We start from the raw sequence: 13,560 nt of genomic DNA on the forward strand, positions 1-13,560 counted from the left end.
GATGGCGAAGAGGCGGTGGCCGAGGATGGCCGGGGGTTTGGTTCGGTGGGAGGGACGAGGGTAACCCAAGCCTCAGATGCTAATCTTGCTACGCTTGGGCATTTTGGGGGATAATTGTAGCTCCGGCTGAGCTCAGGTGATGATGAAGTCGAGCCGGTGGAGTTAAGCCCCGTCATACTCGCCAGTTTGCTCTTCTTCCCCCCATCACCTGTCCTTCCCCCCTCTCTGCTTGGTCTTAATCTTTTTATTCCTATATTTTCCCCTCCTCCTCCGCTCTCCATATGAATATTCTGCAGAATACTAGACAAATCCCACAGTAAGAGGCAGTGGGGAAGGGTCGTGGGCGTAACTTTAGCTGGAGTAATGAGGCCTAATCCCCTGCTGACTGGGGCCTGTTTAAACAGCTCCTGGCTGAGCCACCCAGTAATGGAGTAATTAACCCCGGCGCCCTCTTCTTGCCCAGCAGCTCTGGTCCTCCACATCGAAACGCCCCTCCACTCCAATTGCGTTCCTGCTCTGTCATCACCCCGGATGCGATGGTGGAGGAAGATTGGAACTGATGGAAAAACATCAAATCGGCGCTGATGTGAAAAAAAGCAGGAGACGGGAGTGCGCAGTAATGCAATGCAACCCTCCTGCTGACATCGTCTATGTAGCGTTCCTGTCTTTCTGTGAGGGAGCGGCTTCATATGCGCTCGAGTGAAGTAACTGTAATGGGAACAGTTCAGGGTTCAAGGGTCATTAGGAGCACGGCGGCAGTCACTAGAAGGGAGGCGTTCAGGTGCAACTCATACCTCTGCCTTTCCCTCCACTGATCTGATTTCCAGACAATCATACGTGGCAGTTTCTTTGTATTTGCTTTAGGTGGGCTCACGAAAACAATCAGCACAATCAAACAGCATACACTCCACACACCGGCATCCCATCAAGCCGATAGGAGAAGCCTCGTGTGTGTTCGTGCTCCTGCTGTTGCATCCCTAGCCGGCTTCAGTGTGGAGAGGCGCCGGGGCGTTTGAAGTGAGCAGCCACTGCACATTACGCCAGATGAAATGCTATCATGCATGGCCGCTGAATGGTTTGTGTCATTAAGAGAATAAGGCAAACAGGGAGCCGAGCCGCGCTCAGGAACCTGCCTTGTTCGCAACACCTTTTTCACCGATGGGTGGGGGGGGGGTGGATGGTAGAGAAAGAGAGAGAGAGAGAGAGGTAAGATTAAGGGGATGTTCAGAGGCTCTCGTCTGTCAAGACTTCAAAGATGCCATCGACACTCCTTGTTTCTGCCGACGCAGCGACCAAATCGCACACACTCTGCTGCCTCTGTGGCTGTCAAAGCTCCTCTGACATCCCCTTTATCAGGTGTACAGGCTTTAATCCAGACATGGATAAATAAATCAACACACAGGGGTCCCGCTCTTTTCAGCGCCTCCTGGTGGCAGGGTATCTGCACAGCCAAAAACATATCAAGAAGTCATTAGTTGTCTGCTGGGGACTACAAAGTAAGGCCAATTACATGGTACAGAAAGGATAATTAATGCAGTATTGTCAAGGACAGAAGTGAGTTAACCAGTAAAGCATTGCATATTTTTTCCTTCCTCCTCTCCCGGCACTCACGTCAGATGATTGGGTGCAGATATAACGAGTGAGAAACAAAATCAGCAGCAGCATCAAGGCGCACACTCTGCGAATTGGGCTCATCTCCTCCTGCACGCCTGTGAGGATTTTCAAAGTCTATCTTACGGTTGCTACAAACACAGAAATATGTTGCTTTCCACCTTTTTTTTTTTTTCCACAAGCACAGATCCGTTTTGACACCCAAGTGCAACATCTGGAGCAGACAGATGAGGGGAGAACAGAGGAGTTTGAATTAGAGCTGACACGTCGACATGCAGGCAGACACGCTGAAACATCAGAGTCAGCCCCGCGCAGGCATGTCGGGATGGACACATCAGTCTGTTTGGATACCGGCTGATACCGAGTGGAGTTTAAAAAAAGAGAGAGAGAGAGAAAAAAAGCACACAGCTGAACGGGACTGTGGAAAGCAATCTCAGATATTGACAATGAAATAAATACAAGGGAACAAACCAAAAGAAAGGCGCCGTGTGTATCCAATATGACTGCTTTAACTCGCAGAGAACTTCCAGGGAAGGAGGAGAGCATGAGATAAGGGAAGAAAAAAAAAAAACACATGCTGGAAAAAGCAAGAAGTGTTGTACCTGTCTGGGTGTATTTCCGTTGGCTCTTTTCATTTTATTTTAACAGCAAAAGCGAGGCAGACAGAGATCACCACAACAGAAATGCGAATGTCTGAACTGAGACGAGAGATCTGTTGCTCTATTGTTCTGTTTGTTTGTTTTGAAGACCGGTCTGGCAGCGTGAAAAGGCGCATCCCTTTCAGAATACAAAAGATGCCTTAGAGGCAACATAAGTGAAGTTTTATGCTGATGACTGACTGCTTGACAAACATCGGGGGTGAAACTACGACTCTCCTCAGCGAGGAAGAAGGAGCACAAGAAGAAGAAGAAGAAGAAAAAAAAAATATATATATATATATATATATATAAAACAGTGGTACCTGGGTAATGTGTAAAAAGAATAGAGAGAAAAAAAAGGGGGGGGGGGATAAAAATGAGGGAATGAGAGGACAAAAAAACTAATTTATATCCTATAAGAGGAATGTGAGGCACCCAGGGGGGCCCTGTAAGTTGTGAAAAATTAAAGGAGACGGATTCAAACTGTCCAATTTCCACATCAAACAAACCCTAGGCTCCATGCTCCTGGAGAGGCTGCCTCATATCCAACACATCGCCTTAGAAAAAGGTCCCCCCCCCACCCTCACTACCTTCAATCCTCCTCCCCCTCCTCCACCTCCTCCTCTTCCTCTTCATCCCCTCCATGAGTCCACCACTGCAGCCGCCACGTTTTATAAATATATATATATATATATATATATATATATATATGTTTTTTTTTTTCTTTTACTGGTACTCTCCATTTCCTCAATAACCCCGCTCTCTAATTCCCCTAAGCACTGTACTGGTTACACTAGCCACTGTCTCTCCCCTGCCTAATTATACCCTTGTGAGTCTATTAATCAACTTGTGAATTATTTAAGAAGGAGAGCGCTTCTGCCTGTAACTGGCTTTGACACTGTGAAGGAGAGACGGGAGAGAGAGTGAGAGAGGCAGCGGGTAGGAGGTGGGGGGGGTGTAAAGCAAGGAAGGGGAGACAGCCAAGGCGGTAGCAGTGTGGGTGGATGGAAGGAAGAGAGGAAAGAAAGGAGAATGGAAAAGGAAAGAAAGGAAGTGGAAATAGGGGTGTGTGTGTGTGTGTGTGTGTGTGGGTGTAGGGTGGGATGGAATAGGGGTCTCCTTGTAGCACATGTCCCTCGAGGACCAGGCGCTGCTACACTCAGACGAACCCCCCCCCCCCACACACACACACACACACACACCTCTATCTGCATTCACCCTGTTTTTTTTTTTTCTTTTTTTGCTGTTGTTTCCCCCCCCCCACCCCTATTTTCATGCATATGTTTTTCATGATAAACAGGAAATTCATGAATATATGGAGTGATACAGTGAGAAGAGGTGGAAGGAGGGGGAGTCAGAGGGGTGAGGTGGAGGAAGAAGAGAGTCAAAGCTAAGAGTGAGACGAGTCTGGGGTTGTGGGGTGGGGGTGGGGGGGGGGGGGGGGTGGGGGGGGGGGGGGCAAGGAGGCAGCAGGATTCATGCACACGCATTTTTACATACACACAAGCACTTGCAGTCACATACGATTCTGCACACACACATGCATAACTTCGCCTTGCAGACAAAAACCGAGGTCCTCTGGCTGTTTGACAGGAGGCAGCGTGTCCCCAGAGCAGCGGGGGAACGCGTAGTGATGGTGGTATTGGCGATGATGATGATGGTTGTGGTTGTTAGCGTGGCGGAGTCTGTCCTGGTCTCCCGCTCCCCCTGGTCCCTCCTGCCGCAGCAGGAGCAGCAGATGCAGCAGCACTGCTCCTCATCAGTCGAGAGGAGAGGCCGACCCTTCTAATGACTCCCATCGACACTGACGCCCGCCATAAGCAGCCGGGGCAGGAAGAAACAAGCGTGAAAGTGAGATCATTATTATTTTCATAATGTTTTGTGCTCTCGGCCGGACCCCACGGCGCATGGTGCGCTTGCCTGTGGAATTGCAATGAGTCTCGAGTCTGAGGAAGTGTTTTGGGAGGAAAAGAAGTTTGCTTCAAAGAGAGCCGGGTCTTTTTAAAGGGCCCTTACAAGAAAAGAAAAAAAAAAAAAAAAGAACCCAAGACAATATATAGTGATGTACAAAAGTAGGCCATTCTATCAATTTATCTTCAACATCAAGCAACTGATCCTCTGAAAAATTATCTGCATTAGTAAAGATGACATGTTGAAACTAATGGCACATAAAACTCACATGCGATGTCGACAAAAAATGTGTAACACAGTAGTTTGACTTTCTGAAACAAATAATGAGTCCTCAGGATCCCTGAGTATCTCTGTAGGTGTACTAGTTTGACCTCTGTTAAGAAGAAGTCTCCAATTTAGCAACAAAAAACCCCCAAAAAACCTAATTTGACACAAACATTTTAAAAAGACAAAGGCTCATTCCTCCATGACCTTCCCTGCAGATCAAATGAGTACAATACCTTTCCAATTGTAAACACATCTACTTATTCTGGATAAAGGGGCTGCAGTTTGAATTCCATCACTTGCAGGTAGTTTTCTTCAGGGTGGACCAAATAATTTTAAACCATTGCGCTATCTCTGACTTTAAATGTCTTGACAAACTCAAAGGCATCCCCAGGCTTTCTTCTGAAGACCTTACAGAGCTCTTTAGATCTCAGCATGGTGTCACCACGCTCTTCAGTAGTGATGCGCGCTGTGAGTTTAAATGTGAGAGGTTTAAATCAGCCAGCTTCCACCTGTCACTCCCTAACAAGGGTGTAATTATTTTCTCCCCTATATGGAACCACTGACTTGGATCTCATGGATTCAAAGGGGGGAAACACAGGAGGGCTACTCAAGGTAATCTATGAAAAGGAATGTAAAACACACAAAAGTTTAAAATGACTTAATTTAGTGATAATACAGGAATAAATAGGGGAATTAAAAACAAAAACTATCAATTTTAGATTAATTATAGTAATGACTGAATGAGTTGTTACCTGTTATTTTCAGTGAGTATGAAATATGTATATATATATATATATATATATATGTCTATATATAGGCATAAATCAGATTAAAACATGTTGGACTTAAAAAAATTGTGTATATTATTCAAATGAGTCCTTTTTGTAGACTTGAATATTGTATATTTTACCCAGATATCTACATAATGTACCAACACAGCAAAATCATTGTGACCAAGTCAAAGTGATATGATGATAAAAAAAACAAGTCGTCCAGGTACACATATATCAGGATAAGACTTAATAAGTTATTTTAGCTTCTTTTCACTACATTGACAATATTTGTACATGTACATGTATCATTTTATATTACAATAACTTATATTAAGGTCTTTATCAGGTACAGTTTGAATGTGCATATGTGTGTGGTCGTGTGCATGCGTATGTGTTTTTATTTTTCCATTAATAGTAAGTGAAGCACTTTGTGCTACAACCGTTGTTTGAAAAGTGTTTTATAAATAAAGTCTGATTTGATTCGATATGTGTAAAGTACACGTTCGCACGCTATAATGATAAATATGAAACTGACATTTTGAGCATTATTTATTAGACACTGTCAGCTTCATCAATCAAACTACATCAAACACGAAAATCGTGTGGATTATATTACACACCTGGCTGCACGTGACTAGATCATCTCTCCTTCCTTTGGTAAAATCCTTACCTTCAGATACTTTTTAACATTCATCCAAATACAGTGGAAGTAAATGGAATTTCATTTATGAAAGTCAAAGCATTGAAAAGATATACATTTAAAGCACCGTCTCTTTATAAAGCCATTTCTTTCCCTTGTGCAGAAAGAAACATTCCCGATGTGAACGCTGTGATCATGAGGCCGTGGTAACTTCAGTACCACGGCCGGCCTGGCTAATGTAAGTCAGTGCTTTTTGAGACACAGTTGATAGATATATATCTGTGCATGTGTGTGTGTGTGTGTGTGTGTGTGTGTGTGTGTGTGTGTGTGTGTGTGTGTGTGTGTGTGTGTGTGTGTGTGTGTGTGTGTGTGTGCGTGTGTGGTACTGCACATTGAAAAGCATGAAGCACCGGCACAGAATGTAAAACTTTTATAGATGTTGGCTTGTATGATTTTTCTCTGGAGCCAAACACTGGTGGTGACTGCAGGTGATTGTAAATGTATTTGTAAGACTTTTTATTCTTACTACACATTGATTAATGATACATGCATTTCGTTACTGATGCCAAAACAATTGATTTTGTTGGACAGATGTGTTTTTACGCCACATGATGTCTTAAAAAACAATCCAATCTAATTGATAATGAAACATAATTGGACATAAGCTTAGTTAATACCACAAAAAGTTAATAATGAGTTATTGTATGAGTTTTTCCAGTTTGCATTCAATTGAGAAAGAACTTATTTTATTACTGACATGTCCCTACGGACCAGCAACAGACTCAACACTTGAGTGACTCACCGCACCATCTTGTGGTGCAAAGTGGTATTGCAAGACCGCACAAGGACTGTTGATTTCAATTAAGCTATTGAGTCTTATCTTTTTTTCCCCATAGATTCAAAGATCGTAAGTTTATAGGAGCAAATTACACATAGCATTATGCATATATTACCTAAACAAAATAAATTGCTCTTATTGATGAGTATAATGTTTGATTAACTAGTTGGTAAATACATGTGTATTTGAAATGTGTTCCTAACCACAAGTAAACTTTGACAAGGGAGGTACAATAAATGTGATTTCAGGAATCATACTTTTGTGCACTGGGTGGGAGTGACTATCTTTTTTAGATAATATCCAGTCTGTCTTTAATTTGGTTCTGAATGTTGTATTTATTTAAATTATTTTGTATTTACTGTTACACTTCCCAGTGCTGGCATCTGCTGCTTCTCCCTTGAACTGAGGACAGACATGACAGCTGAGTGACTCACCACACCATCTTGTGGTGCAAAGTGGTATCACAAGACCGAGTTAGTTGAAGGGTAAAGTAGGAAGATTTATACAGAAGTCTTTGAAATTGTGTCACGACTCTTGTTTTCTCATATGCCATTGAATATTTATTAATGCTGAATAGTTGCTGAAGAATTCAAACTGTAAAATGTAACGAGATTGGGTTACAAATTAGAAGGCTCATGAGCCACTCCTTTTTTTTATATTTATTGTTCTCTTCCCAATAATACCTTCTCTGATAACATTTAATGTTGTCGGTGTAATTCTTTACTACTTCATCCAAAAATAAAATTTCATCCACTTTCACTTTACAAGCACGGATCTTATGATGAATGTCTGCAAATAAAATAGAAAACTCTATTCACTGCAAGAGATGACGATAAGTGAGCAAGCAACTGAGACTGACGGCTGTAAAATTTCATGTTTTAACAAAGAGTGTAGCCTCTTTTTGTTAGTGTGTGAATATTTGTGTGTGTGTGTGTGTGCATGTGCGTGTGTATGTGTGTGAGTAGAAAATCTCGTTAGGCCCGAGTAGTGCTGTTGTCTGCGAGTGTACGTAAGTCCACACCACTCTGTCTCTGTGGGATGTTTATTAAATTAATAAAAAGTTGCTCAAGGCGAGCTGTAGCGGGGAATGCCCAGGGCTCGGCCGTGATTGGCACTCTCCGCCGCCCTGCGTTTTCTCCAGGGGTCCGCCCGCGTTTGCTTTAACTAACTGGCCGTGACTGAGGAGAGCGGACTGACATGAAGCCCCTTTCTCTGTTCTCCCCCCGATTTCACCCTCCGTCTCTCTGACAGGGTGCTGTTTACTCTAAATCGAGGGTGATGAGAAACTGATGTAAAGAGACACTGAAACCTCCAGCTGCTTTCTTGTTTTGACAGTAAGTTACTGCTCAGCTGGTTGATATAAAAACTATAACAATGTTCAAAATAATTACACTAATGAAAACAAGTCCACTCAATTAAAAATCACAAATATGTTTAGTTTATGAGATTTCTGCTTCATTTTTTGACATTTAATTTTTTTGGTAAAGAAAAATGTGTGTGTGTGTGTGTGTGTGTGTGTGTGTGTGTGTGTGTGTGTGTGTGTGTGTGTGTGTGTGTGTGTGTGTGCGTGTGTGTGTGTGTGTCAATGAAAGCACCGACTAACTCAAGAGCTGGAAGAAATCAATAATTCTGAATACATTCAATGTGGTCTAATAAGATGTATTGCTTTGTTATATTAGAGGAGTAAGAGTATCCCTCAAAAAATCAGGAAGCCAATCTTTCCAATTACTCTGGAGGATCGAAATGTTTGGCCTCAACCATCAAGGCCTCGGTCTCCTCAGGAGCTGAATGGTGTGAACGTAAAACTGTGCATCATAAAAAAAAGAAATTAATCTAGTATTTTAATTTCAATCCAATCGGCAAACTCTTACTGTGTGTGTTCCTGGTGAAAGTTCACCGAGTTACACTTCAATTGCTGAGGGTGTGACGGCCCTAAATAACAAGTATCTCTTCACTTCACAAGATTAGACAAACATATCTTGCACTGATGGGTTTCACTGAAATTTCTATTTTTCGTTACTTCTGGAACAAATTATTTACTGACACCCTTAAACATGAATAAACAATTAATTATGTTAAAAAAAAAAAGAGGCTCAGTCATAACTTCTAAATCCGGGCAATTTTGTTCAGAGGAAATCATGATCAAAGAGCCGACAGTTGAGATCAAAATAAAACGTTTCTATTAAAATAAGAAGACTGAGAATTAGAACCATTTTGAAAAGGTTAATGGAAAATAGACAAATGAAGATGAGAAATGACAAGATCATAAGTATACTAGGAGTGAAAATGGTAGGGCATATAGAGACTCACAGCTCGTGTCCTCCATCAGTTGTGGTGACATGAAGTGTTTGACCAAGGTTTACTGTGTGCAGCGACAGTGTGCAGCCGGTATGAGTTCACACTCACCTGGGAGGTTTACTCTCAGATGTGGAAGTAATAAATTACAAAACCTCACGTTGCAATAATCAAGCAGTGTGTGGAGGAATTTAAATTAGTTATTTTTGTAAGTAGGTACATTTAACTCATACAAAAATATATTTCACATTCTGTTATCTCAATTTAAAAAAATTTTTTAATCAAAGTTTGTCGCTTTCAATGCATTTTTGGAATCAATCATTTTTAAACAGGGATATTGCTCGACAGGATTTTCTGCATCTTTAAAGTAGCATAAATTTTTTGTAATCAATAATTGAGCTTATAATTTAGCTAATCTAGCTTATTATTCTTTTGAGAAATGTGTTTTGAGAGTAGATACTCTAAACAAGTACACTGAATTGATTATCTGCTAGAGACAACGGAATCAAATGCATCAAAACATAACTAATCGTTTTTTTTACAAAAGGTACTTTATTCTTTCCAATGACAGAACTTTGAATGTAATTGAGTAAACTTGTAATAGTAGTTGTACTTTTTAGGGCCTCGATGCTGCATAAATGATGCTTCTTCCATAAGGTGAGTATTGTTTCTCAGTCTACGTTTACATAAATGTGTGCCATGTAGCTCACGTACCGATTACTGCGGCCTCAACCCAACAGGACAGCTGAGAAGGCGGGACCGTGACCTGAGGACAAGACGTTTAACAAAGTCAGAGAGGAAACTGGATATTTACATCAAGAGTCATCAGGAGGCAAAGGGTTGAAGAGGCGCCGTAGGGGGAGATGAGCTGTGTTTGTTTGAGAAGAAGGGAGGAAAAAAAAAGAGTAATTATACAACCATTCCTCCCTTCACACAAACACTTTATTTAGACTACGGGCATTATGTTCCAATTAACACAAAAGAAAAGTCTGGCATTTCAAACTCTTCAGAGGATCTGCATATTGTCTTTCAGGAAAGGAAGAAGAAAAAAAAAACAAAGGGAAAAATTTAAATATATTATCATCTTTTAAAAACCCTTTTAAAAATAAACAAGACAAACACAAACAAAACACAACAAAAAAGCCCCACTCTGTCTCTTTGGCTTTATATTCCTCCGTCTATCCGTCTCGGCTGGGCGACTCTCTTGAGGAGGAGGGAAGCTGAGAGGAACTCATTTGCATATAAACTGTGAGAGGCAGGGATTGTCATCGGCGGCACATTAGATGCAAGGAGCGCGAAGGGAGAGGATTTTCATGTGCAAATTTCAGCCTCGCCGCAACTCTGTGCATTATTATTTCATCAGCGCCTGAGAAGGAAGCCCCGTCCCGATCCCCAAACCCCACCGTCATCCCCATGGACACTTCAAGATTCAGACCAAATCCCCCCCCGTCGCGCCTCTTCCCCAGAAGGCCCCAGCTAACTGAGGAGCTGTTTACACCAGGGCCCGCGGCGCGGGAGGAGTCGACGCACCTCTGAGGCGGCCGCCGGATCAGATGAGATGGAGCCGTGGTTGTACAGCAGTTGTGACCAGCGATACTGGTGTTCCCTCGCATTAATTGCTTGTAAACTGCGAGGCTGGAGGCTTGCTGGCTTTCAAGTTTTAAAAAGGAGATTACAGCCAATTAGCAAGTCCTCTGAAAACCCTTTGCTGCCTGGGGAATAGCGGCTGATCCCTAATATGGGACAGCTGTGAGCAACAAAGGAACAGTCGCAGTCCTGCTTTTGAAAAAACACACATGCAAGCGGAGGAGCACTTTGAAAACAAACACACACACACACACACACACACACACACACACACACACACACACACACACACACACACACACACACACACACACACACAGTATATAATGTCACATGCAAACGAAAGGAAAACCTGACTGATAACAATAGCTGCATTACCAGTATGAAAAATGAATGAGAGCGTAAACGCAGCCGAGCAAACAGACACAAAAGTGCACACGTGTTCCCAAAGTAACAAAACGGGGGAAGAGGCTGGGAGGTAAATATGTTTTAAAAGGTGAGGGGGGTGGGGGGTAAAAACGTTTGTGGGTGTGTGGGGGGGGGGGGGAACGTTTCTCTTCCTTTTAAATCAATTTGTCAGGTTCTTCTTGGAGCCGCGCTACCAAAAGAGCCGAGTGTTTCCCTGTAAACTGCCATCTTTAATTTCTTTGTCTGACACGCTCCACCGCGCCACGACGCACCAGAGACCGAACGTGAGGTGAGCAAAAGGTTCAAAGCCCAGATGGGAGCAGAGCCTGTGTACCCCAGAGCACCGTGGATTACCTCATTCGCTCTCATGTCAAACAGACGGCAGAAAGAGGAGGAACACAAGTCGAAAGATCTCCACAGGCTCCGTAATCTACGACGATTTATGCTGAGCCCCGCGACTCCCACATTACGAGCCGAGCACGCTGATTTCCTTCTTCCTCTTTATCTTTTTCTCCCCGCGTTTCATTCCACTTTCTGTCTGTTTCCTGTCTGTGTACCTTCCTGTCACGATCGCTGTGCACCTGCACCGCCTTTGCTACACCCCGCCGCCGCCGCCCTGCCATCTCCCTCCTGTTCCCTCGTCCCCGTGCACACATTAGCGAAAACAGCTGTCTGCCAACTCCTCTGACTTCAGGTAATGAGATTCAGCTTCTCCTAAAAAGACTTTGTGAAACGTAAGTGTCTGAGAAAGCTTCAGAGTACCGAAAACGTTTTTTTTTTCTTTTTGTTCAGCGGTTAAATCTATTCTGGTGCTAAAAAGGGGGCATTTTTGTAAAAGCACTTCAAGGAATTCGTCTCTAAATGGCTTCAAAGAATCCCCAGGCTGTTTCTGGTTATCATTCAACTAAACCGTTTTACCTCCCACAGAAGAATAAACTGTCTTCTGTTTGTATGCCTCTTCCTACAAGTCTGATTCCACTTTACATTTGTGTCTGTGCAGACCTGCGTGGTGAAATCTTTCAATGAATCCAACTGAAATCAGCACCTTGCAGGGGAAGTTTCTATTGAGGAAACTCAATGTCACGCAGGCAGACGCAGGCAGACGCAGGCAGACGCAGGCAGACGCAGGCAGACGCAGGCAGACGCAGGCAGACGCAGGCAGACACTCCCGACAAGGTGACAGAAGTGATATGACTGTGACCTTTGACCTCTGACAATCAAGAACTCATCCCAATATAAAATGGCAAATTGGGAGGATGTCTTGAAGACATCTCAGAGATTACCAAAAACATTTACATCTTGTTTACGTGACAACGTTCTCGAGTGAAAACGGAAAACTTTTGAGGTAATTTTTACGTGACAACGGTCCTCGGAGCTGCTGAAAATGCAACTTTTTTGAAAAGCTGCTGTTGGATGTGCGCAACTCAGCTGTGGGAAATTGTTCTTCCTCACAAGTAGATGGACAATAACAACAATGTTTGCCTCCAGAGTGTCCATGTTCTCCTGGGACTTGGTAGGTTTATAGTTGAGAGTCACGCAGAAGAGCAATCTTCCGTGTTCTCGCCATTGTTAATGTTTATAGTGTATTGTTCTCTGGGCACGTGAGTGTTATCGCATTACTAAAAACAATCAACAGCACCCACTAGTGGCCCAACATGAAATATACATTGTTTTCGGTGTTCCTACCGTGTCCTAGAACCACGATGCGGACCCTGGTATGATTCCCGGCTTTAAGGGGGTTTCGATGTGAAGTTTGCATGCTCTCCGTGTATGTGTGTGTGTGTGTGTGTGTGTGCGTGTGTGTGTGTGTGTGTGTGTATAGTTGTTTTCAAGGGTACGATTCTCTTCCCAGACTAAAGGTATTACAAAACGGGTTTTTATAAATTGGTTAGATAAAGCGCTATGGATGTGAATGCTGCTGCATAAGTATAACAATCAAAGTGTTTAAATGCTGAATTTTAATAATCAATCTAATAATTTGTTTAAGTGTAAGACGTGAACTTGTCTATCTCACCACTAAGCCAGTTCATTCCTTCATTCATTCATTCATTCACAGTAAGAAAACAGTTTGTGATTGCCATGTTATCAAAGTTATTGTTGTTTAACGGACCATCTCAAGGACTACATGGACTTGAGAACTTCAATCCACAACAGGTGGCCAACGAGGTATCTGGTTTTAGTGTTTTATGTATAATTCTGTTGCAGAGTGAGATCCTGTATTGTTCTGTTTCTGTGGTATTACAGTATGTATCTTTCTGAACTTTGTTATAACAGTTCTCACGGCGTAAGACGCGAAGGCTGACTGCTGGTTCAAGGCAGAAAGGGGCAGCCGAGCAATAACCTGTGTCTGTGTTGTTGCGGAGAGAGCAACTATAGAAGATGAATGGATTAGGAACATTTGAGGCCACAATGACCTCTGACATTTGGTTGCCAGAATCTGACTTGTGTATTATATAAGGTCCATGAGAAAATGTGTTGCTTGTATGCAGAGATTCAGTCAATCTGGTCCTGGTATTTCATTCTGAAACACAAGATCTGCATGAGGCCACAAACATTTAGCGTTGACGATCTTTTAGTATTAATAAATTCCAG

Source organism: Lipophrys pholis (assembly GCF_963383615.2).
Source record: "Lipophrys pholis genome assembly, chromosome: 12".
In the NCBI taxonomy this organism is placed as follows: domain Eukaryota; kingdom Metazoa; phylum Chordata; class Actinopteri; order Blenniiformes; family Blenniidae; genus Lipophrys; species Lipophrys pholis.